This window comes from Apodemus sylvaticus, assembly GCF_947179515.1.
Source record: "Apodemus sylvaticus chromosome Y unlocalized genomic scaffold, mApoSyl1.1 SUPER_Y_unloc_2, whole genome shotgun sequence".
NCBI lineage: Eukaryota > Metazoa > Chordata > Mammalia > Rodentia > Muridae > Apodemus > Apodemus sylvaticus.
Window position 1 is genome coordinate 305,304 of NW_026262996.1, and position 26,897 is coordinate 332,200.

At 45.0% G+C, this 26,897-nt stretch overlaps 1 long non-coding RNA gene and 1 pseudogene across 1 annotated transcript; one reads left to right on the plus strand and one right to left on the minus strand.

Moving 5' to 3' along the window:
• Positions 1-8,913: 8,913 nt before the first annotated feature.
• Positions 8,914-19,496, plus strand: LOC127676059 (serine/threonine-protein kinase LATS2-like; annotated as a pseudogene).
• A 135-nt stretch (positions 19,497-19,631) lies between these two features.
• Positions 19,632-25,998, minus strand: LOC127676082 (uncharacterized). Its single transcript, XR_007975654.1, has 2 exons — positions 23,353-25,998; positions 19,632-21,499 (listed from the first exon to the last, which is right to left on the minus strand). It is a non-coding gene; the product is annotated as an uncharacterized LOC127676082 (long non-coding RNA).
• Between the last annotated feature and the right edge of the window lie 899 nt (positions 25,999-26,897).

A 26,897-nucleotide genomic window follows, 5' to 3' on the forward strand; every position in this document is an offset into this window, starting at 1 on the left:
AGTGTGTCTTCCTCTCCTTTCAAGGGTGAGTGTGCTGCTGCCCCTAGGAAGAAGTGAACTCTCCTTATCCTAAAGGGTAACTCTGTGACAGAATCCAGCTGCACCGAAGCAGCATGGACATTATCCAGTAATTCAGATACAATAATGAAGATTAAACTTGAGATCTTCTCATTCCTCTTGCGACTTCTGCTTAGGGCGAAATGATGCCTGTGGCAACAAGGCCAGCCGGAGCCTGTCAGCCCTTACCTAAAGTTCATATCCTTTCTTTTCTCTTGCTACATACCAGTCCTAGCAGAGACTGTAGTCCTGGCTGATCTGGATTGGGATCCTGTGTCTTACCTTTGTCTTGTCTTCTGATTTTTTTTTCTTTTTCTTTTTCTTTTTTTCCCTTGGGTCAGGAGCCATGATGGGACAAGCTAATAGCTAACAGATGATCATGCTGCAGTGGCCTGCTTTGGATTATTATATAATCTGTGAGACGTGCACCCTTATTACGCAAAGCTCAAAAGGATTCATTTTAGGAAAGATTCCTGCTATTTACATGCTTTATCTGTTATTATCATACATCTATAATAATTAATAAGTAATAGCACACCCCTTTGGAGCAGATCTCTGCAGATCCACAAAGATGTACTGTCTTGCAGTGATGCTGAGTAGACAAATAGACGACTTAAGTTTTAATGATGATCCTATAAGAATTCCTAAAATTATATCTGTGATTCTTAAGCTCTTTTATAATGGGCCTGCTATCAGGTCCTTTTCTATAGTCAAACTGCAATGAGAACTCTGCCAGTCTCCCAAGTGTCACAAGTTAATTTATTCTTAGATGGCAACCAGACTCAATCCTACTCAGAGCACGTTTCAAGACCTGGTAAAACAATTAACCAAAGGTCATAAAAAGGGAACTAATGGTTTATTTTACGTGCTAGGACAGAAGATAAAATACTGACTGGGTTCACCTATATAAAACTTCACTTATAACTTAGTTGTGATTTTAAACTTTCTACCAACCTGTAGAGAAGACAAGATGTTAGTGATAGATGTTACTATCTAGATAATTCCTCCTAATGGATATGCGTGTAAACATTCTCTGTTGTAAACTTCTCTTTCAGTTATGATTTGATTTCTGTGTGGGTGTGTTTGTGAACTTGGGATGAGCTTTGTAACATGTGATCATGTATCCTGAAAGATGTTTAGGTGTTGAAGAGAAAGAGAAGAGAACTGAGGTGAGAGGAACAGACCCAAGGAGAAGTTTTTAGACAGAACTGAACTCAAGAAGAACTTAGAACTATAGGCACAGCTTTCAGAAAAAAGGCATTGAGAGTAAGAGCATTTGTGACTTCAGAGCAGGAGGAGAGAGTAAGATTAAAAGGAGAATGCAGAGTGGAATAACTTAGAAACTATAGGTAACACTAAAGAAACAGAAAACCTAAGAGAGCAGTGTGCAGAATGCAGAGGGAAAAGGAAAAAAGCAGAAAGCAGAGGAGCCAGACAGGCTTCTCCTTACCATGGGACAGAACAGGTCATTTCATTAGAACAAGGCAGGCTTAGTCTTATTAAAAGGAACAAAGCTTTTCTCTTACAAATGTGGGTTTAATTCATTTAGCATTAAAAGGGTGGACGATTTTTCTTTCTCTATGCATTAAAGACTGGAGCTCATTTTTCATCCAGAATGAGTGAGTTCTTTCTGCACTGGTACTTGTTCTTTTGCTTCATATGCATATGTAAGTATGGATGTGTGTGAAAGTATGTAATTGTGAGAATGCATGTGTATAAGTGTGTAATTGTGAGAAGAGAGAGTGTGAGTGTGTGTGTGTGTGTGTGTGTGTGTGTGCGCGCGCGCGTGTGTGTGTAATTGTGAACCTGCATGCAAGTCGGGCCCAACTGGTTTGAATGGAAATGTATGAATGTATATGCATGAATCTATAAGATCTTAATAAGAGATTATGCATATTTGCATATGTAAAAGTTTTTTCTTCCACAAGTGTTATTCTCTTCTGCTGGTTCAATAGAAGTTCCAAACTTCCCCCTAGCCAGACAAACAAGAGGCATCTGGACAATTAATCCTTGATTTAATCCCCTACTGTTTTAGGTTGAGTTGCTTGCACGTGAGACTTCAGTCTCTGGCCTCAGAGGAACATGGAAGGCAGGTCAGTTACCATAGCATAGAAACTGAGACTTGGGCAAGTAAACTTTTTATTATACAGCAACCCTAAATATCTCATGAGAGAAAGTCCTACCCTCCACCGATGCTCTTCCCCCTCCACTGCCTCAAGAAGAACCTACAAGAAAGAAGAACCTCCACACTGGGCCTGGCACTGGTATTTTTTCCCCTGCCAGTTGCTCATGTGAGATAAGGGCATAAAAGGTTGTTACTATAACTAAGGGCCTTAAAATTGGTTGCTGCTTAACACATGTATTATTATTGAATATGTTAGGTTTGCCTAGGCTTTCCCATAACATGCCTCCTCTACTTTGGACAGTTCTTTACATTTAAGGTCATTATTAGGCCATGGGTGCTGGCCCTTGACAACTGGCTTCCCACCCTTACGTGCCCCTTTTCACTGCTTGGCTCAGAACTGTATGTTTCTTATTCTCCTTATGACTTTGGGGTTATTGAGTTGAAATGTCTAAAGGCTTCCTAGTTGGACACTTTTGTGAAAGGTTTTTACTCCTGAGGTGTTGTGATTTCAGGTACCTTGCTTCCTCATCTGAATACTTGCATTGCCTTATTTTCTGCAGTTCTGACCTCCTGTTCATGAATGGTTGTTTATACTTACCTTGGAAGGTGTCATGTAGAGTTTCATTGATTAAAAAAGATAGCTCTGCTCAGTGTAGTTATGTGGTTGGCTGTTATTTTGTCTCGTGGTGGAAATAAAACTGGTAGAATGTTTGCAAGCTATTAAGAGCATAGTCTTGGAGACCTAAAGCACTTCTGAAGAAAATGCTTGTGTGTAACTTTCTCTGGCAGCTTTCAATACTCTGTTCATCCAGTAGTCTCTGCAGTTCTAATATTTTCTTTTTTCTTTGATAAAAATCTTCCCATATGGTACATTTTGATCATGTTTTCCATTCCCTCAAAGTCCTCCTCACCTCATACCTTTGAAAACAGTCACTGCTCTGTGAGATAATAATATCATTGTATCATTTCTTTAACCCATTCCCTTTCTCTCACTAAACCCTGCGATACACTCCTCTTTCCCCTTCGAAATCCATGGCCGTTCTTTCATTTCTTGTTGTTACGTACATACATGTATATACATATATATTTATAAATACATAAATACAAACTGCTCCCACTGTGCAGGGTAACTTGTATACATGTCCTCAGGACTGCACATTTAGTATTGGATAAACAATTGGTGTGCTTCTCCCTGGGAAGGCCTATTCTCCCATTCTCGGCATTCCTCAGTTGCCTGTAGTTCTTTGTCTAGGGTTATTTAAAGAACTTCCTTGTCCACATTAGCATGTTTATTGTTGTTCTCCTTGTTCAGCTCATGCTTAGGTGTTCAACAAGTTGTGAGTTTGTAACACTGCAAGAGACACAGTCTCACAGCATGGGAGACTCCCTGATCCTCTGGCCCTTAAACTCTTCCTTTCCCCTCTTCCTCTGGTGATTTTTGAGCTTGGGTACAGAAATTGTGTTTGTGAGCACAGGGCTCCACAGCTTTCTGCATTTTGATTGGATATAGGCTTTTGCAAAGGTCCCTATCCGTTTGCAGAAAAGTTTCTTTGATGGAGAGTGAGCAGTAAACATATCTATGGGTTTAGCCACAAAATACTGAGAATGTAGTCGGGGATTATACTGGCTTAGTAAAACTGTAGAGGTTGTAGGTTCCTCTCCAAGATCCAGGACTAAATTGGTCTTCAGTAGGTTGATGGGTTTCCAGTACTGGTGTTTTAAATACAGTGTGAGCAGAGGGACATTTTTGGGTCATGTGTATTTTGACTTATGTCTCCTTGTATTTCCTGTGCATGCATTTCCCTGAATATGGAGAGTTGAGGGACTGTGATTCTATTGAAACTTTATTCATTTATTTTTGGTCTCTTTTGTTTCTACCTCCTAGTTCTATACGCAGAATATTTTAAAAATTTATTTAAAAGTTCATGTTTATTTCATATATGTCTGCTGTACGCACACGAACAACTCAAAACCACTCTTTTGTTTCTACAACCTACAGACATTCAGACATCCCTCGCATTCTCCCCTTCATGGATTCATCTTTTTTATTAAATTCTTTGATTTATTTACATTCCAGATGTTGCCTCTCCCCTGGTTCCCCCTCCTGGAGTCCTTTCCCCACATGCCCCTCCTCTTTGCTTCTGATAGGGCGCCCCTCCACCTACACTTCACCAACACCAGCCTCCCCCTTCCATAGGGCATCAAGTTTCTATAGGATTAAGCACACCCTTTCCCACTGAAGCCAGACAAGTCAGTCCTGTGCTGCATCTGTGCCAGGAGCCATGGATCAGCCCGTGTATGCTCTTTGGTTGGTGGCTCAGTCTCTGGGAGCGCTGAGGGATCCTGGTTAGTTGACACTGTTGGTCTTCAACAGGGGCAGGGGTTGCAGTTCCCTTCAGTTCCATTTAATCCTTCCCCTCATTCTTCCATAGGGGTCCCTGACCCCAGTACAAGGGTTGACTGTATCTGCATCTGTTTCAGTCAGCAGCTGAGAGCCTCTCAAGAGGACACAGCTGCTTACTAGGCTCCTGTCTGCAAGCACAGCAGAGCATCAGTAATCGTGTCAGGGTTTCATACCTGCCCATGGGATGGATCCCAGGTTGGGCCCAGTCACTGGATGACCTGTCCTTCAGTCTCTTCTCACCAAAGAAGCCTTTTGTCCCTGCATTTCCTTTAGACAGGAACAATTCTGGGTCAAAAATTTTGAAGATGGGTGGATGGCCCCATGCCTCCACTGTGGGCCCTGTCTATCAGCTGGAGGTGGTCTCTTCAGTTCCACCTCCTTACTGAGTCCTGGAAGCCTGTCACCTCTCTGTGACTTTCTAGAGGTTTCCCCTGCCCCCACCCCACACTTCTCCATGTTTCCAATCATTCTCCTGGCCCACTGGGCTTCTCTCTTGTCTCCCATCATACCTCATTCTGCTCCCCCCTCCTTTCCTGCCCCTGCCCTCTTCCACCCAGATCCCTCCCTCCTTCTTCCTCTCTTGATTATTTTGTTCCCTTGTCTATGTAGGTTTGAAATATCCACAGTTGGGCCTGCCTTCTTGTGAAGCTTCCCACAGTCTGTGAGTTATATCATGGGTATTCTGAACTTTTTGGCTAATACCCACTTATCAGTGAGTAGATACCATGCATGTCCTTTGGTTCTGGGTTACTTCATTCAGGACGGTATTTTCTAGGTCCACCCATTTGCCTGCAAAATTCCTGATGTGCTTGTCTTTATCAGCTGGGTAGTAGTTGATGGTATAAATGAATCACATTTTCTGTATCCATTCATTGGCTGAGTGATTTATGGGTTGTTTCCAGATTCTTGGTCTTTTTAATAAGGCCACTATGAGCATAGTGGGGCGTGTGTCCTTGTGATATGGTGGCGCATCTTTTGGGGAAATGCCCAGGAGTGGTATAGCTGGGTCTTAGGTACACCCAGATTTCCAGTTTTCTGAGGAGCCGTGAGACTGATTTCCAGAGTGGTTGTACGAGCTAGTAACCCCACCAGCAGTGCAGGAGTGTTCCTTGTTCCCTACATCCTCAGCCAGCATGTGCTGTCACCTGGTTTTAGGTTTTGATCTTAGCCATTCTGAGCGGTGAAATCTCGGGGTTGTTTTGATTTGCATTTCACTGATGACTAGGATGTTGAACATTTCTTTAAGTGCTTCTCAACCATTTGGATTCCTCTGTAGAGAATTCTCTTACCTGGATCCTTAAATGCTCTTCTGATCATGGTCATGTCCCAAAGTTGTAGGAATGCTTGTTCATTTTTTGTGTGTGAGTGTCCTCAGCCCATCTTCAGTCTTTGACAGTTCTTTTCTTTCTGGATGATTTAGTTTAGTGATGATGCTTTCCCCATATGTTTGATTTCATGACCTGTGCTGAGGTTTCCATTTTTCCCCAGGAACTTAATGTTTCTTGGATGATTTTCCTAACTGTTCCTAACATGTATATTTTTTTTAACTGACTAGTTTACTACATGGATCTGTTTTGTTGAATCCTCCTGCGCTCCTTGATAATTTTCGACACTGACCGGAATTCATTGGCTTTTCAACCATTTCATTGTGACTAATTTGACTGATGAAGTCTTATGGTCATCTTGTACAGTAGGCTCAAAATGAGGCTAATTTCCCCTTACAACATGTTGTGAAGGGGAAAGCACAATAGTTGGGAAAAGACTTGAGAGATGGTTGAGTCTGCAGAATGCTTGCAACACCAAGTGAAGACCAGTTCAGACTCCCCAGCACCCACATAAATGACAGTCTCCTAATTCCAGCATCTGGATGTTACATATTAATTAGGGTATCGTTGGGGCACGCTGGATAGCTAGACTGTCTCAGTCTGCCTGGTTTATGTGGGATACCGGACCCCCGTTTGAATGAGGAAGATACCCAGTGACTTTTGTATCTTTTGTACATTTCCGTCTAGCGCCTTCTTTAGGGCTCACTTTGTAGATAAATACTGCTTAAATTTGGCCAGAGTTGTTGGATGTTGTATTTTCTCTACAGATTATGATAGAAGGCTTTGCCTTTGTTTCTGGTTACTGGGACCATGCATTAAGGAATGCTGGTAGGCTAGGGACACTTCCCTCACCTGAGTAACAACTCATGCCTACCAAGTGCTAAGGAAGTAGAATCACTGAAGGCAACGTCAGTCCCAGCCCTGTGTTTTTCTCTGGCCACACCTTTCCAGTCCCCCAGATCCAAGCACCTGCAGTTTTCCTTCTCCTACTAGAGGGTATCTCAGGATCCCCTACTGCATGCACATACCTAAAGTGATATGAATCACCTGAAGCTTGGCCATGACTGCCTCTTGCTTGCTGCCTGTTCCATGGAGAGCCTCTGCTTCCTGTAATTAGGCTCACAGGACCACCCCAAAAGAATATGCCATGGCTTAAGAGAACCAGCTCCTTGGGAGCTTTTGTCCTCCCGAGTTCTCTGATGGTTTGCAATAATGTGTGTCTTTCTCAGGAATAGGAGAGGGGCGCTATCCACCTCTCAGCATGCTACTAAGGCAAAGACACTATTTCCACAATTGGCATCCTGCCATATTAAATTGTACACTAAACTGCAGGCCTGCTCCACCCCTACTCCCCTCATCTGGGTAACAGCTCATCCCTACCAAATGTTAAGGGAGTAGAGTCCCCAGAATGGTATTCCAGTCCCAGGTCTGTATCTTTTCTCCAGCCACACCTTGCTCGTACCCAGATCCAAGCATCTGGCTTAATAGACCCAGGTTCTTGGGTCCTCTAGCATTCTCAACTACTTTCTAATAATATGCCTCTATGTCAGGGATAGGAGAGGGTCTGTTGGCCATTTACCACGATCAACTTATTTACTGTATTGCCAGTGTCAGAATGCATCACATACAACAAGGGATTTGACGGAGCTCATTACTACCCACACTAAACCTTGAACCCTCTGGTAAAGGTTCCTAATCTGAAGCTCTTGTTGCCCTGAACGGTGCAGCTAACCACTGGCAGGTCTGCCTCGTGGACCTTGTATTCAAGGACCTAGAGAGCAAAGTGGACAAACACAGGCTGGGGGAACACGGCACAACAGCCAAAGAACCTTGTATCAGGGACACTTCTGTCTCAAATGTTCCCTCGTGCAGATGCAATGGAGAAGGCCAGGCCAAGGGAAATAATCCAGCCTTCCCAGGGAATTCCATGAACACATTATGAGAAATGAAACCAATATCCACTCTCCCTGACGACTCCTCACTCTTACAGCTCATTTCATAGGCTGTCCTTACCTAAGCTGCTGCTACAATGGGCCCCTTCTCCTGCCAGTATATATACTATGTGAAGACAGAGAAGCACACACTCTTCTGGGGAGAACTAGGGACCTTGTGTCTTTGCAAGCTGGACTTTGATTAGCTTGTTTCTACTGACAATCCCCTGTAGCTTAGCCTTTCAAGCTTCTGTCTTCTGTCCTCGCTAACTGCCTCGCTGCATGGAGGATACACTCAAAGGGATATCTGCAAGAGGCACTGGGAAGCAAGCACTTTTCAGGATGATCCCTGGAATCTTTGTGTAGCACAAAATGGAAGTGGTGAGGCCAAATACCACATTCAAACCAAAAACTTCTCTAGGAGAAGGAAGTCCATGTCTGCTATAAACCCCCATAGACCGAGGAATGAAAGAAAGTACCCATGTATTCTCACATTGTCTCTCTCTGTATATATATTCTCTCTCTCTGTGTGTGTGTCTCTGTTTCTGTCTCTTTTTCTCTCTCACACACACACAGTCAGACACACACTCATACTCGCACGCACAAACATACAGACACTACTCACCCAGACAGTATAAATAAATTACAACAACCTAAGCACCTGAGGCTATACCTACCTAATTACACAGCAAACTTATCACCAACAATTACACCCCAACATCTCCACTTTCAGTGACTCTGCTGCTGTTGTACATATCTCTTTCTACCTAAACTTTATGAGTACACATTCAGAATTGTAAAATACAAGTGTGGGTTGGAAAGAAATTCCCCTGGAGAGCCTGAAATGGAGATAGGAATATCTGATAAATATTCATGTAAATGACCATGCTGCCCCAGCGCCAAGCAAGCAGCAGAGGGGACAAGTATGCTCCCCAAAGGTTTTGAGGGCCACAGGCTGGAGCTAGGCAGGGGGACCAGCTATAGGCCAATGAGACCCTGGAGTCCTGCTAAGCCACCAAGTGCCTAGATCAGGGTCTGATCAGAAAGGTGCATTAAGAGGAGTTCAATAGCATGTCTGATGACCAGATCTTTGAGGTTCTCACAGACTCCGAGGAAAAGCACGGTACTGCTCTGCATCTGTGCCAGATTTACACAGGCTTTGTAGCTGTTGGGAGAGCCCACTAGGTTTAGGGATTCAAAAAAAAAAAAAAGACCCTGAGCTACAGGGAATCAAGTCTTCCTTGAATGAGCTTGCACAGAAGGAGGACCCTGATCTAACTCCTAAGGAAAGACACTGGCTTCACAGCCATTCAGTGAGCTGCTGTCAGGAAGACACCATTCAGTGAGCTGCTGTCAGGAAGACACTGTGCCCCTTAGAGTACTAAGTAAAATTCTTAGCATCACAGACAGTAGAAGAGAGTGTGGAGACTGGAAATCTATTGTGATGGTAGAGCATCAGGAACCTGAAGTGGGGGAAGGAACCTGCAGCAGAGTTGACCTCTGAGCTGACTGTCATATATTGTGATTAGCCCACCATTCCTCAAGACGGCCATGCTGCAACCTCTGAAGCCCTTGGCATGGGGCACCTCGGCAGCAACAAGTGGCAACATTCTGGGGATTTGAAGCACTCCCTGGTGAAGAGGCCTTACTGCTGATGGTGGAAGTCCAGGAGGTGGTGGAGGTGGACACCCAAGTGCAGGAAGACCAGAGGCAAGAAGAGGATGAGGCCAGAGACAAGGCTCAGGAAGGCCTGTGGGAACAGCCTGGGAGTGGTCTAGCAAAACACCATTCCCCATGGAGGGACTGGAGCTACTGCAGTCCTAAATAGGCTCAGTCAATGCCCAAGCCAGCAGTGTGCAGGAGAGGCTCAAGAGACATGTAGCTGAGAGGAACAGTAGTCACCTGGGAAGCAGACAGGCTGTGATCCAGGGCATCCCAGGCTGCTGGGCCACATCAATATCCTTAAAACACCTGCCTCTGTGCAGTTCAGTGTACAGAGCAGCGGTTCATTGAAAGGTACACATATAGTTTACAATTGTGAGGGACCCTAGATAAACATGAATAAATGTGTTGTGAGGCCGTGTGCGTGTGCTTTTGTGTGTTTTCTGTGTCTGTGTGTGACTATTTGTATGTGTGTGTGTGTTTGTGTATGTTTCTTACTGTGAAGGTTTGTTTATGTTTATTTTGCCCCCTTTCTCCCAAAATGTAGCTTGTCCAAGCTAGCCAGGGAGAACTTGTTTGGTAAACGTTTATGAACTGCTATGGGGATCAACTTTCTCAACTTGTACCATGAGGCCATCTTCTCCCAGTGGTCTCTGGATTATGCTGCAGATTTATCCAAACAAGTACTGGGCTTAAGACACTGGTTTTAGAAAATGACTCCACCATTTCTGCCTTCACTATTGATTTTACTATGGGTTAAAGAACGACAGGACAACCTCCATTCTCCTTATTGGTCAGCTTGCAGACTTGTTTCCAAAGTCTTGGTATTTGTATTTGTATTTCTCGGGTAAAATGGGATTTAAGTTCCTGTAGTTCAGACTGTTCTTCAAACCAAGGGACCACAAAGTCCTTCTGAGAACCAGGTGGACTTCACTTGAAAAAGGAGATTCTCACAAACTGGCAGACAATATTGATGCAAAAATACTAAATAAAATTCTTGCCCACCGAATCCAAGAACACATCAAAACGATCATCCACCATGATCAAGTAGGTTTCATCCCAGGGATGCAGGGATGGTTCAATATATGGAAATCCATAAATGCTATCTACTACATAAACAAACTCAAAGAAAAAAACCACATGATCATTTCATGAGATGCTGAAAAAGCATTTGACAAAATTCAGCATCCTTCCATGCTAAAAGTCTTGGAAAGAACAGGAATTCAAGGCCCATACCTAAACATAGTAAAAGCAATATACAGCAAACCAGTAGCCAACATCAAACTAAATGGAGAGAAACTTGAAGCAATCCCACTGAAATCAGGGACTAGACAAGGCTGCCCCATCTCTCCATATCTTTTCAATATAGTTCTTGAAGTCTTAGCTAGAGCAATTAGACAACATAAGGACATCAAACGATTCAATGCTATTACCATAAAAATCCCAACCCAGTTCTTCATAGAGCTAGAAAGAGCAATTTTCAAATTCATCTGGAATAACAAAAAACCCAGGATAGCTAAAACTATTCTCAACAGTAGAAGAACTTCAGGGGGATTCAATATCTCAGACTTTAAACTCTACTACAGAGCAATAGTGATAAAAACTGCATGGTATTGGTACAATATCAGGCAAGCGGATCAATGGAATAGGATTGAAGACCCAGATATGAACCAACACACCTATGGTCACTTGGTCTTCAACAAAGGAGCTGAAAGCATCCAGTGGAAAAAAGATAGTCTTTTCAACAAATGGTGCTGGTTCAATTGGAGGTCAGCATGCAGAAGAATGTGAATCGATCCATTCTTATCTCCTTGTACCAAGCTCAACTCCAAGTGGATCAAGGACCTCCACATAAAACCTGACACACTGAAACTAATTGAGAAAAACTGGGGAAGACCCTGGAGGACATGGGCACAGGGGAAAGTTCCTGAACAGAACACCAATAGCTTATGCTCTAAGATCAAGAATTCACAAATGGGACCTCATAAAACTACAAAGTTTCACAAGGCAAAGGACACCATCAAAAGGACAAAATGTCAACCAACAGACTGGGAAAGGATCTTCACCAACCCTAAATCTGACAGAGGGCTAATATCTAATATATACAAACAACTCAAGAAAGTAGAACCCAGAGAACCAAATAACCCCATTAAAAAGTGGGGTACGAAGCTAAACAGAGAATTTTCACATGAAGAACTTCGGAGAGCTGAGAAACACCTTAAGAAATGTTCAACATCATTAATCATTAGGGAAATGCAAATCAAAACAACCCTGATATTTCACCTCACACCAGTCAGAATGGCTAAGGTCAAAAACTCAGGAGACAGCAGGTGTTGGCAAGGATGTGGAGAAAGAGAAACACTCCTCCACTGCTGGTGGGATTGCAAGATGGTGCAACCAATCTGGAAATCAGTCTGGAGGTTCCTCAGAAAACTGGGCATGTCACTTCCTGAGGACCCTGTTATACCACTCCTGGGCATATATCCAGAGGATTCTTCAGCATGCAATAAGGACACATGCTCCACTATGCTCATAGCAGCCCTATTTGTAGTAGCCAGAAGCTGGAAAGAACCTAGATGTCCTTCAACGGAGGAATGGATTCAAAAAATGTGGTATATTTACACAATGGAGTACTATTCAGCCATTAGAAACAATGAATTCATGAAATTCTTAGACAAATGGATGGAGCTGGAGAACATCATACTAAGTGAGGTAACCCAGTCTCAAAAGATCAATCATGGTATGCACTCACTGCTAAGTGGATATTAGCCTAGAAACTTTGAATGCCCAGGACATAATACACAAACTAAATGAGGTCCAAAAAGAATGGAGGAGTGGGCCCTGGTTCTGGAAAGATTCAGTGCAAGAGTATAGGGGAATTCCAGAACAGGGAAGTGGAAGGGGGTGGATGGAAGAATAGGGGGACGGAAGAGGGCTTATGGGACTTGCGGGGAGTGGGAACCCAGAAAAGGGGAAATCATTTGCAATGTAAATAAAAAAAATAAATAAATAAAAATAAAAATGAAAAAAAAATGGGATTTAAGTTCCTGTAGTTCAGACTGTTCTTCAAACCAAACAACCACAAAGTCCTTCTGAGAACCAGGTGGACTTCACTTGAAAAAGGAGACTCTCCCAAACTGGCAGACGACAACCTGGTAAAACAACACAAAGGAAAACACAACACAACACAACAAACTCAAAAAACCTGGTAACCATGTGTTTATACTAAACTCTAACAGCAAAAGTTAAGCTTTCCTGGCTTGCAAAAGTCAGGAAAGACCTACATAAGATTCTCCCTGCAGCAGCTGGGGGTGCCTTGCTCACTCCTGACCCTGAGGAGTGCAAGTATTGGGGCTGGTTGATCATTACAATTCTGGCTGTGTAGATTGTGGTCTCTAGAGGGCTTGCTTGGGTCTCCCCTCTGACACTACAACAACAGTGAGTGACCCATTCCTGATAATGATACTCGGTGGCCCATAATGTGTCTTCATCAGCCAGTGAGTGAATTTCTTTCTGACCCAGAAATGGCTTGTGTTGGTTGGGTTTTCCTGGGAGGGAGACTGTTGTGTACATCCTAGGGTGTTCTCCTGACAGTAGCACAGTATTAAGTGGGAGGGAACAAGTGCCTTTTCTTCTCTTCAGGATCTTTTTTATCAGGCACTCATAAAATTCCCAAGGTTTTGTGGGTGTGGGTGTGTCCTTAACCCTCTGCTGGGAGTCTTTCCTAGCTACAGGAGGTGAGTGTTCAGGATCCACAACCATCCCCAGGGCTAGGAGTCTCAGCTAGGTTCACTCTCAGAGACTCCCTGGAGCCTCCCCCATACCAGGTCTCTGGTACATCCTAGAGAAGTCCACCCACCCAGCTCCAATTTCCTCTCACTCTCCTGGCCCTGTCTCCCCAGCTCTCCCTACATCTGGTCACCCTCCTTGTTCTCTTCCCCATCCCCTCTACACCTTCTTCCAGTACCTCCTACCAGTGATTCACCTATGATGACAATTTTATTTCCATTTCTAAGATTCAAGCATCTTTCCTTAGGCCCTTCTTCTTCTTCTTCTTCTTCTTCTTCTTCTTCTTCTTCTTCTTCTTCTTCTTCTTCTTCTTCTTCTTCTTCTTCTTCTTCTTCTTCTTCTTCTTCTTCAGCTTCCATCAGTCTGTAGATTGCAGCGAGGATGCAGATTGTAGTGTGCATGTCCCATACTCTATGATGAGTAAATACCATGCATGTCCTTTGGGGTCTTGGATACCTCAACCAGGATATTATCTCTTTCTGTATTCTGTTTCTGTTTCTGATTTTATTTTTGTTTTTTGAGACAGAGTTTCTCTGTGTAGCCCTGGCTCTCTTGAGGCTCACTCTGTAGAGCAGCATGGTCTCAAACTCAGAAATCCACCTGCCTCTGCCTTCCCAGTGCTGGGATTAAAGGACTGAGCTACCCTGCCTGGTCAGCATATTTCTCTGTGTGTATATATTTGTGAGTGTGTGTGTGTGTGTGTGTGTGTGTGTGTACATTGTTGATTGGAGGGCATCTAAGTTAGTTCCAGTTTCTGTAGTGGGTTAGCCTGATGCTGCTTGTATTCTAACACTAGTTCTGATCCCTTAGCAGCTGGTCTCCCCACCTCCCCAAGAGCAGATCATCAAGTACTCAAGTGATACCATTTCTCCCCATTTTAACTGCTGATTGAAGGACTGGAGCCTGTGATCTGGCTGTGGAGTGGAAAGGAGGGATTGGAGGCTTCAGAGAGGCCGGCAGGTAGAGAGAGACGTGGGAGAGAGGAAGAAGACAGAGTAGGAGGAAGCCTCCACCGACCAGAAACACGTGGTCAGGAGAAACAGCAAATAACAAGAGGCAGTACCACAGGGGGAATAAGTTAGTTAGTCCTAGATCTGCCCAATCTAGGCCTATGGCTAATAACTAAAGCATCTGGATTGTGTGTCTTTTATAAAGGCTTAGCAGGATGATAAAGGTCAGTAACAAACTGGCACATCTTATGTCTAGCTTGGAACTGAAAACTAACCTGAGATAAAAGCCTCCCCCCTCCTGACTATGAACAACTAGAGCTGAGTTCTAAAGCTGCAGAGGGTTGAAATCAAATGTGGATGGGGTCTTTGAGGTCTATAGAGAGATAGCTTCTACAGAGGCTCCCTCCCCACTGCATCTGCTCCAACAGGAGGCAGCACCAAGACATAAGGTGGTACCAGTGCCACAACACAGTCTGGGGTTCCCTGAGCCTGTGAGAAGGACCAGGGACCCTGGGTCTGACTGCCTGAGATGCAGCCTTCACAGCTGAGGATCAAGAGCTGTAAAATATGCAGCTAACTTTCCAAAGCCTTCTCACAGGCACAGGGATCTGATCTGGGCATCTCTGCTCCTAGTCAGCTTCAGGCTTCCCTTGCAGGTTTTCCTCCTCCCCGAGTTTGTATAGGGCACTGTGCAGCCAGACCCCTTCTCCCGACTGCTTCTATTATAGGCTGCCTGACATCGGCGGTACACATGCTGCAGGGAGCAGCCCGGACAAGAGACAAGCTAAAGCTCAGAGGTACAGAAGCCAAGGGTCTTTCTACAGTCAGCCTCTCACCCAGAATTAAAAGAATAGGAAAGGGCTGCAATGTCCTCAATCAAACACCAGAGGGAGGCAGACAAAGGAACAAGAAGCTCCAGGTCCAGGAATAAGAATTAGACATTGATAGGGCAGGGAGGAGGGGGTGGGTAGTGGGTGGAGGAACACCCTCATAGGAGCAGGGGGAGGGAGGATGGGATAGGGAGCTTCCAGAGGGGGGACCCGGAAAGGGGGTAACACTTGAAATGTAAATAAGGGAAACACCCAATTAAAGAACATTCAAGACAGCAAAAGATGACAAACTCCTCTCAGATCTCATGTCCTGCTACTTTGACCTTTTGAAAGGGATGCAATGAAAGGAAATTGACATTTTTCCACTTTTCATTACTACTAGGCTAAGTATTCAATTTCATCTTTGTTTGCTATGCTTTGCCAAAACAAAAACAAAAAAGCCAAAAACCTGGTGAAAATTTCATGAAGCTTAGAAAGGGAAATCAAAGATTTTGTGTAGCAGAATGAGAAGAGTGCCAAGGAGGAGACGGGAGAATATGAAAGAATTATAAGTCAGACTGTGGAGACTGTTCAGAAGGCTGGGAGACAGGAAGAGGAAGGGGCTGATAATTGGAGAAAGGAGCTGGAAACGAGCCTGGACCAAAACATACAGAATTTCATAGATCAGACTGAACAACAGACACATAGCAATAAACTTTGGAAGGTGAGCCTGGAGGTTAATATTAATGAAATTCAAGTGAGGTAGAGATTACACTATCAGAATTACAACATAAAGATAAGCTATGGCAGCAGGGCCTAGAACAAAAGACACTGGAATTTATAGAGCAGAAGGAAGAGGACAGAGAAATTTAAGACGTGGCAACATGGCCTGGAGGAAACACTGGAACTTTTAGAGGTCACGCGACGCAACAGAGAGAGGAAAATGAAGGTTAGAATCAGGAGTTGAGAAAGACGCTAGACCAAAAGATGAAGAATGTCACAGGTTTCACTGAATGACAGAGTTTGCAAGCACCAGACAGAGACAAATTGTGGGGCATAGGCCTTAAGAGAGGAACTTAAAATATTAATCAGGGAAAATACTCAGGTAGAGACAACAGTCAGGATTAGAGAAAGACAAGCAAAGGTTGTTAGAATGCAGTTAAGTTTTCCCCCTCAGTATACAACAGAGACCAGTAGGCGATAATCATCCCCCAAATTATCAGGAATTTGCATGGATGTTTTAGAGCTAAAAGGTTTTGAGGAAAATGTCACAAATTTTGGAGTGCACTCTCCATCTGTAAAACACATCCTGGCTTCTTGGGCTATCAAAAATATAACTCCCCAAGGATGTGGCCACAGCAACATTAGACCCTGAGGCTCATTTACAATGGTTCTCGTGCTGGAGAGAAGAGGTGAAGGAGATAGCAGGACAATATAAAGTCAGAGGTGGTAATGCCTCTAAAGAGCAGCTGCTTGGTGAGGGTCATTTTGCTGAGCTAGAGGCACAGTCGGATATGATGAAGAAACCTCAACATTATGTCACTTGGCAGCCTTAAATGACTGGGACAAGGTATGAGAAACAGGGAAAAGGCTAAAACCTTTTCTCAGGTCCTTTTCTCAAGGTCCATAGGAAACATTCCTTAGTGCCACAACTCAAGCCTTCCCACATTCAGCAGTGTCAGCATTTCTACAAGTCTAGTATTGCATCTGATTCCCAAGAACTTAGACTGCCTATCTCCAATTGGAATCTATCAAAGTGCCACATAGGCAGATGGTGGTGTATAAAGGTACAAGGGGTAAAAACCTGTGTTAGAATGATGTAGACATGTTACTGTGCACTGTGTAGAGTTTACCCTTGTATTATGCAAATGATGATTTCTCTATCCCTCAGCCACTGCTGAGGCAGGTGCCTGGCTCCCAGTGCTTGGTTCCTCAGCCAAGGGCCAGGAAGCCACCGAAGGTGTAGAGCGTTCCCGGAGAGAGTGATGGTCTTCAAAATGAAAACTCTGCCCTCTGTATTTGTAGGGCTCTGGCAGGGCCCCTCTGCTGGACTGGGCTAGGGTTCCTCAATGGAGGATCTGGAGGGTGATGTGGAGGAGCTAAAGGGGTTTACAGCCCCATGGGAAGAACAATCACTTCGGCCACCCAGACACCCCAAGACTCCCAGGGACTGAACCATCAACCAAGGGGTACACATGGTTGCAGCCAAAAATGTGGCAGAGGAATGCTTGTTGGGCATCAGTGGGAGGAGTGGTCCTTGGTCAGGTAAAGGTTCAATAGAGGCCCCAACAAAAGGAAACTGAGGTTGGGGGGGAGGGGGCGGGCGGTTAGGGGGAGGTGGGAGTGCATCCAGAAGAGGGGCATATAAGTGGAGGAAGGGGGTGGGAGGAGGGGTTGGGAATCTGTGGGGAGGGGGCCTTATCGGAGGGGGGAACTTGGGAAAGGTTTTACTGTTAGCAATGTAAATGAAGAAGATCCTCAATTAAAAAAAAAATGCTGGAAAATTTAAGTTCCTGTTAGGAACTACAGCAACTGAAGGACAAAAACTTTTAAGAAGGAAGTTGTTCTGAAAGCACTGACACTATTGACTGTTCTTTTTAAAATAATAAGGCACTTTTATGGTAAAAGGAAACTGGACTAAAGGTGAGGCCCAAGACTTTTCCTGCCACAAATTACTGTGGAAATAGCTGGCAGTGATCGAAATCAAGAGATCCCAGAGGGTCGTCCCACGGGCTGCTCATGGGACCAAACAGTGACACTTCCTTGGATGCCCTGGGGAGCAAAGATGCCTCCAGGCAGCAGCAAATGAGAGCCACCCCAAAGTTTGGACCATATCAAAAAGCGCTCAGGGAAATCCGATATTCCCTCCTGCCTTTTGCCAATGAGTCAGGTACTCAGCAGCTGCAGAGGTGAACCCGCAGATGTTTCAGGACTTGGTGAATGCAGGATGTGACCAGGAGAGGGCTGGCAGAGCTCTCAAGCAGACAGGCACTAGGAGTATTGAAGCCACCTTGGAATGCATCAGGAAGATGGGCGCCCTGGACTCCTGGATAGAGCAGATTGTGTGAGTCATCCAGCAGATCTCCCCATGAAAGGGCCTGGTGCTCACCCACCCCAGTCACTAGGCGGTCCAGTTTTGAGGCACAGGGGAAGCAATCCCATCCTGCCACCAGCTGGGTGGTGCAAACTATGAGGGCCCTGCCGCACTGGTGGAGAGGACATGTCAATATTTAGATTTCCTTCCCACCCACCCTCATCCCCCGCCCCTGTCAGCACGCACCCAGGGCGCCCCAGCTCACCAACATCCACCCGAAGTACTGTCGATTCAGTGAAGCCAGGGTGCACACTTCCCAGGCACACTATGGTCTTGGTCATCTACTATCAGAGCAGCCTGGGTATGGGGTGCAGCCCACCCCTCCGTCCAGAGCAGGATGCCACCAGATGCCTATTCCAGATGCCTACTCCAGCCTGGCCAAGCGTCACTACCACCAGCGTCACGTTCCCTGCCCATACTGGGCTGTACACCACTTCCGACCACAAGCCGGTGGCTACAGCACCTGGGGCGCACCCATTACAGGTGTTGGGTACCCGGGGTCCCACGTTTACTGGCGACGGGTCTGTCCAGGCTGTGCTGGCAGGGTCCAGGAACAGCCTCAGTGCTGACTTGTTGGAGCTGGGCTCCGAGGTGCCCTGGTCTGCAGCTCCACTGGCACACAGCAGGGACTCGCTGCAGAAGGCTGGTCTAGAGGCCTCCTCTCAGCACGTGACTTTCTGGGCCGGCCCCAGCAGGACCAACTCTTCAGCAGTGGCCCAATCAGAGCCCTCAAAAATGCAGGTCCCCAACATGGTCACCGCTGCGAGGTGTGCCGCACACATCCTTCACTATGGGAAGAGTGCGCATGTGCTGCGGAGCCCCAGACAGCTGTGGGGCCCTCGCACCCCGCACAGCACAAGCCACCGAGGGCCTGGAGACGAAGGAGGGCAGTGCAGGCCCACACCCGCTGGATGTGGACTATGGCGGCTGGCTACGAGTGCAGGTGCCCTCCACCTGCTGATCTAAAGCACTTGCTGCTGCCCGGTAAGTCTGGGCAGTACAGCAGCAGCGTGGACCTGGACAGCCTGTGCACCAGTGTGGAGCAGAGTCTGCGAGGGGCCACTGAGCAACACAGGAATGACATGAGCCACAAAGGTGCCAATGGAGACAAAGCTGGCAGGGACAAAAGGCAGATCCAGACCTTCCCGGTGACTGTCCACAAGAATAGCTGGGATGAAGAGAAGAGAGAGTCTCAAGACTTACTCCCCATATGCCTTCCAATTCTTCATGGAACAACACGTGGAGAATCTCATCAAAACCTACCAGCAGAAGGTCAGCAGGAGGCTAGAGCTGAAGCAGGAAATGGCCAAAGCTGGACTCTGTGCAGGTATGTTGAGTATTTGGCTGTGAGGTAGACAGCTTACAATAGAGGGTTAGAATGGAATTATAATGCCTGGTTTTTGTGCACTGAACATACAGATGGACCTTGGCTTCTCTGTGTCATTGTTGGAGAACTAGCTAGGATAAAGGAAAACAGACACTGTATTAATTCAATGCATTCATTTATATTAATTTTCATTTTTACAGGATGTTTGATTCCAATTTGGGCATGACAAATGCCCAATTTAATTAATTAGGCCAGACAAAGTAGGCTTTTGTTTGCTGGACTTCGTTTGGTAGGTTGACATCTGGACCTTGCTAGTCAGTCTCAGGAGGAGGAAGTGGCCGTATGAGGAAGTAGATCTTGTTGACTTGCTTTAGGAAAGGTAACCTAATGAGTTTTAGCAAAGCGGAGGGAATGGGGGGGGGGGGGAAGGGTAAGCCTGTCACAATACCCTTCAGTATCTGTCTCCGCAAACTATGGCTTTAAGCTGTCCAGAGCACATAATTTCAAACTTTCGGTCTACTTACAGTGAACTGTAGTGAGGGTCCAGACCCTCAGCACTCAACTAGCCTGACCCCACAGAGCTCTACTCAACAGAACGCACATGTTTCCCTATCTAGAGTACAAAGTGTCTGAAGGTCCTCTGACATCCTGCATCTCACTACTTCTGGTTGTCCCAGGCTGACAGCATCTGATGGTCCAAAGGACACAGCATGTTTCTTCCCAGAGCTGTCAGTGTCTAAATCAGTAAGAAAATCCACACTGTCAGACTGTAACACGTCTGAACAACTAACTGACTGAGGCCATACTATCTCAACTTGTGATTTGGACAGTGGAGCCCTTTGGCCACTACATAGTGGACCTAGGGGGCAAGTTAATGCAGTGTTTCAGAAAAGTCAGATACTTCTGACTGTTTTCAGTTAAGCACTGTGGAATCTGCACAGCCAAGCACTCTCAACTCTCAACTGACAAGCCCTTGGCCTTGCTGCTCCCATTTACCAGCAGGAACCCTGGAGGCTAACTTTCCTGGACTGGTTGTTTGCCCACAATTTCCTAGGAGATAACAGGCTGGCTGAAGTGGTGTGCTCTGGTCGTCTTATTCCCAAAAGGACTGTCATGTGTCCTTAAAGGCCCTTAGGCTGGCGAGGGACTCTGACCCCAGAAGCTAGAGAGACACTTGCCTCACCTCCTTTCAGGTCATTGCAGAAGACCTCTGGCTCAATCTCCTGCAGTAATTCTTGTCAGACAGAAGAAGACTGGAAGGAGAGCACATGAGACCCTGCCTGAGCTGCCTTGCTTATGAGAGTGTGCAGAGCTCCTGACACATCCGGACTTGACCACATTGTCCAGAAGATGTGCAGTGTGTTCAGGGGCCATGTAGGAACCAGTTTTATCACAGGCAGTGCACCTTCAGAGAGTGCAGTGCCATTGGGCAAAGAATCTCTTAGTTCAATGGATAGCGGATGGCCTACCAAGTTGGCCTCTAGAGGTATAGAGTGTTTTGGTGTGGGGAGCAGAAGGTGCATAACCCTGGGTCAGGGAAAACACAGTCCTGATTAGTGTCTCCTGGGAGTTACCTGGACAACCATTCATCCATGTTCAAGGCCTGGCCTCATGCCTCTCTCAGTTTGCCTCAAGAACATACCAAATCATCTGTCAGTTTCCCATCTGGCCAATCATTGGTGTCTACATACACAAGCTGGTTGGCATTCAGCAAGTTGAAATGACTTTTACTTCGGTTACTTGGCCCACAAAACAGAAAGCAATTAAGAAGATGCTTCTGACTGGTAAGCTGAATATAATAGGGTGAATGTTCTCCCAAAGATTTAGATGCTAATAGCAGTGTGGTAGTGGATATTTCAGAGGCAAGATCTCTTAGTAAGCACTGACTGCTTACTGGTCCTCCTCTAGCTATTGTGATCCTTCTTGTGTGAATTCCTACCAGCGTGACAAGATGGCCATGAGGCCAATACAGCTACATGCCTTTGTATGAGCCATTCCCATGCTGCTTGGACTTTCTGCTTCAAAACTGCAAGGAAAACAAAAGATATATTTTAGTAAATAGTCAGTCTCACACATTTCCTCTTACTAACAAAACATAAACTAATACAGGGAATCTCCTAATCCCTCTGGTTTTTCCTAGACGGTTTCCCATTTCTACAATGGAAAATAATTCCTTTGCTCCATACTACCTGACAGTGTTTACAGTCACTTCCATAGTCCACATAGCTCACAAACACAGCCAACCACTTTAATAAGAGGTCCAAGAAATCAGTAATCTCTTCTCAGTTTCCTCAGAGTTTGGGGTAAATCCTCCCGTGCCTGACTGTAAGGCAGAGTTCCTCTCTCTGTACCAGAACTTCCATCTCCCTATTTCCTGCCTATGTTAATAGGCCAACAGCGTTTTTGTGTCATAGTAATCGGTACGTGCATACCATGCATGTCCTTCTAGGTCTGAGTTACCTCACTTAGGGTGATATTTTCTAGTTCCATCCATTTTTCTGAAAAATTCATGAAGTGAAGTGCTTTGTGCAACTGACAACCTGAGCATACCCTCAAGTAAAGACAACACAGTGAAGTTCAAGGAAACCCCAGACTTCCATATATAACATTTATGTGCTTGTTAATTAATGCATTAGCACACCTGCCCATAGACTCTGTTTGCAAAGCATTTTGCATCCTTGGCTTCTTTAAAAGCAAAGGCATCCCCAACTAATATGTCTTTATTCTTTGGCTTCCCTTGATGTTAGGAGTTAAAATCTGCAGCACTGCAGGAGCCAGACAAGAGTTTTACTATTGAGCCCCCCATCCTAACCTTATGAGTGGTACTTTTATGAACTGTCATTTTCAAAGAGTCTGCCTGAATGTATGTATGTATGTATGTATGTATGTATGTATGTATGTATGTATGTACGTACGTATATACGTATATATGGTGTGTGTGGCACCCAGAACACAACTTTCCAAATCAGTTTTCGACTTCCATACATGCATATCCCTGGGATCAAACTCAGACTAGCTACTATGCTTTATCCTTTGATCCATGTTTCAGGAATCTGAAGAGATTCTGAAGAATCTAGACTCCTAGCTCATGAGAACATCATCCTTTACACCACACCAAAAATTTCTTTAAGGGAATAGAAAGATGGCTCAGTGGTTAAAAGCACTGGCTGCTCCTGCAGAAGAACTAGGTTCAGTTCCAAATTCCCTTGTGGTATGGTGACTTAGAACAGTCTGTAACTCCTATTTCGGAAGATGATTAAAATATAGTACCGCCCTGCCTGGCCTCTGCTCCAAGTCCCTGGTGGGTCTCTGGCTCCCGCCCAGCACCCACTCCTTCCAAGTAACCAGCAAAGCATGATTCTTAAACTTGAGTAGTTAACCAAATATATTTGTGTATATGAAACTCCCAATTACATAATGCCAAATTACAATGATAAAGTTTTATCCCAATATTTGCAACCTCTCAACACACCAGAAACACACGGATGCCACCTGGATCTGTGTGTCTCCTCCTCTTCTCCCTCATGCAGCTCCCAGGCTCCCTTTCTCTCTCTCTGCCCCTCCCTCTCTTAGCTCCCCTCCTCTCTGCCCTCCCTCCAATCACTGGCCTCTCACTGCCTCAGTGTGAATGGATAGGAAATATCTTGTATCACCCTCAGGTCTCCATGAGCATGAAGCATGAATATGGTATGCATATTCATATTCTCTCTCTCTCTCTCCCTCTCTCTCTCTCTCTCTCTCTCTGCAATCACATACACATAAAATAAAAAAATTAAATCTGTTACTTTTCAGTAACTAAGAACACCAATCAATATAATCATATAGGTAAAAGTAAAGTTTTTTCAAAAAAAGTTTAAAATGTGGATAATGATTACTTACTGGAGTCTGCAGAGTAAATTAGCAAGTACTAACACAACTGTTCCTGCTAACACTTTTCACAAATGTTTAATGTTCTTCATGATACTTATAAGTGGGCAGGTGCTCTCTTGGTAATCCAAGTTTATATGGTACAGTCAAAGCCAAATTATAAACACATGACAACATAAATTTTCAATCATTGTCTTCATAATTTGGACATTCTGAACTCAGGAAAGAAGAGAGGGAGGGAGGGAAGGAGGGAGGGAAGAAGAGAGGTAGAGGGGGAGGGGAGGCAAATAAACTAGTTAATTATAGGAGTCAATATTCAGTGACTGTAACATGTATACAAATAAAATATGTGGCAATAGGTCAGGACTAGAGGTAGATATTCTGGTTATTATGATATGGCAATATAATACCAGATATAGAGGATTACAAAGATTATAGCTACTAACACTGGAAGTATATACCAAGAAATGAGAATTGTAAAAACACCTAATTCATAAACATATATAGTTGGGGAGCTCAGTGGTTAAGAACTCTGGCAGCTCTTCCAGAGGACACTGGTTCAAGCCCTAGCACCCATATTGTTAGTATTCTGTCTAAGCTCCACCCCACAATTACCTGGCAACAGTCAGGTATGCCCCTCCCCATAGACCTGGCCCACTATAAAAGGGGCTGCTTGCCTCTCCCCTTTCTCTCTCATCACTCTTGCCTCTTGGCACTCTCACTTCTCTGCCCCTCTTGGGCTCTCCTCCCCTCCCCACTCTCCTCTCTGTCTCTCTCTGTCTCTGTCTGTCTGTCTCTCTCTGTCTCTGTCTCTCTCTCTCTCTGCCTCCACTACCTTAACTCCCATCCTCTGCCCTGAATAAACTCTACTCTATACAGTGTCTGTGTGTGTTTGGTCCCTCAGGGGGAAAGGCCCTGGGCATGGGCCCACCTAGTCACCCCTTCCCCATAGTGCCTCATACTGTTCTCTAAACCACTCTGTCTTCTTATGAACCCGACACATATAGCAGCAAACAACACCCTGTAAACCCAGGTCCTGGGGATCTGTACTCTTCCTGCACATGCTACACAGACGTACATGCAGGCAAAAGAACCATCCACATAAAAAAATAAATGAGTTTAAAAATCAATAGAGTAAAGGGACTTTAACTGGCCTGAACATGGCAAGCATGGCTCTGGTACTCCATACAGCTTGAACTTGGTGAGCATGGTTCTGGCATTCGGTGCCCTTCTTCCCCATTCCCTCTGCCTTGCTAAAAGTCATTAGATTATATTCCTAAAACAAGCCACCAAGGTCTATTGCCTTATTTGGTCACTTCTTCCTTCCAAGGCTGATTACCAAGAGCCAACTATCAAAGTATTGAAGTCCAGCAATAAAAAGTCTCTTTGGCTCATCTAATTAACCTACCCTGTTAAGATTAAGCACCTCATTCAAACATGGGGCTTCCCCTTATACCCTTATAAACTGCCATTTGTCTAAGCCATGTCTGACTCCTTTATCCAGAAGTAATCCTTTGTCCTGCTCCCTTCTGGGACAAATACTCCTCCTCCCTGCTCCTCTATCTCCTGTCCTTTCTCTTTTCCCCTGCCCTTTGTTTCTCTGGGCTAAATAAATCTTTGGGCTGAGAATTTAATCTTGAGGGTCCTGAGCTGTTTGTTACTGTCCCTATCTGGTAGGGGATGGAAGGAATGAATGCAGAAAATGTATAAGTGGGTGATAACAAGCCAGATCCTCTTTCAATCCCAGGACATGAGTCTGAGAGGCCTAGTTAACATATCAAAGGAGACCTGGTCTCTAGGTTCTCCCAGCATCCCTCAGTCCCTACCCATTAAAGGGTATGGCTGATGTACACCACCCTTTATTTTGACCTCTCTTTTTAGCCTGGGGGGATTGGCTTGCCCTTCCCTGACAGGCGTTTGCTCCCTCCTTCTCTCTCTCTCTCTCTCTCTCTCTCTCTCTCTCTCTCTCTCCCCTCCCACCCCCATCACACACACACATACAAGCACACACACCAGACATTCAAATATTTTGGCTACAAAATTGGCTTTGTGTGTGTGTGTGTGTGTGTGTGTGTGTGTGTGTCTTTGTCCTCCTGGCTGCTATACTTGGTTCCTCTCCCTCTCTTCCTCCCTTCTTTCTCCCTCAAAAGGCTCAGGGTCATGAGTACTCACAACATTCCCAGATATCCCTGCCTCTGGCTATGCTCTCCCTTTTATCTACAATAAACTTTCTCATTAACCATACCTAGAAGCAGTCATGCACTTCCTTTTCTTTTTTATTTCTTTTTTCTTCATTCATCTGCTGCCCAAACTGGGAGTCGCTCCACCCACCAGATTTGATTCTGGAGTCTACCTCTTCAGCTGCTTCTTCCCTCTACCTTTTCTAACTCTATCTCTCCTCACCTACACCCTTCCGGGCTGCCCACTGCATGAGCATCTCTCATTCACACCCTTTAGGACCACCTGCCTATGGGCATATCCCTACTACTTCTTTGTGCACCTGGATAATTCTTCACACTAAGACAATTGCACCTCTCCAGTTGTTTTTTCTACCTGCCACTGTCCCCTTGTCTCTCAAGTTCTACTGGTTGTCACTACAAAGCTCCCTGCTTGGTCTACTTTCACTATGAATGCCACACCACTGTACAAGAAAGCTTCTTCTTACCCTCCCAGGGCCCCATCATCTGGAAAAGGATGTTTTTCTTCTGTGATTTGGGACAATTCTCTCTGAGAAATCTCTCTGGGACCCAAAGACAGAAATAGAGAATTTATTCTTACAAGTTATCCTCTGTAACTTGGGAGGCAGAGGCAGGTGATCTCTGAGTTAAAGGCCAGCCTGGTCTACAGATTGAGTGCTAGGACACCCAGGGCTACACAGAGAGACCCAGTCTCCACAAACAAACAAAGGATATATAGAATACCCTACTTAATAAAACAAAGCTCTAAATGCCTCAGGGATGCTATACATTGAAAAGAGCACTAAATGTGTCAGGGGTGCTATACATTTAACAGAGAACTAAATGCATCAAGGATGCTAACCATTTAACAGGGCACTAAATGCCTCAGGGATGCTATACATTGAACAGAGCATTAATGACTCAGGGATGCTATACATTTAACAAAGCAGTAATTGCCCCAGGGATGCTATACATTTAACAGAGCACTAAATGCCTCTGGGATGCTAACCACTTAACAGAGCACTAAAAGCCTCATGGATGGTATACATTGAACAGAGCACTAAATGCCTCTGGGATGCTAACCACTTAACAGAGCACTAAAAGCCTCATGGATGGTATACATTGAACAGAGCACTAAATGCCTCAGGGATGCTACACATTTAAAAGAGCACTAAATGTCTATGGGGTGCTATACATTTAACAAAGCACTAATTGCCCCAGGGATGCTAACCATTTAACAGGGCACTAAATGCCTCAGGGATGCTATACATTGAACAGAGCATTAATGACTCAGGGATGCTATACATTTAACAAAGCAGTAATTGCCCCAGGGTTGCTATACATTTAACAGAGCACTAAATGCCTCTGGGATGCTAACCA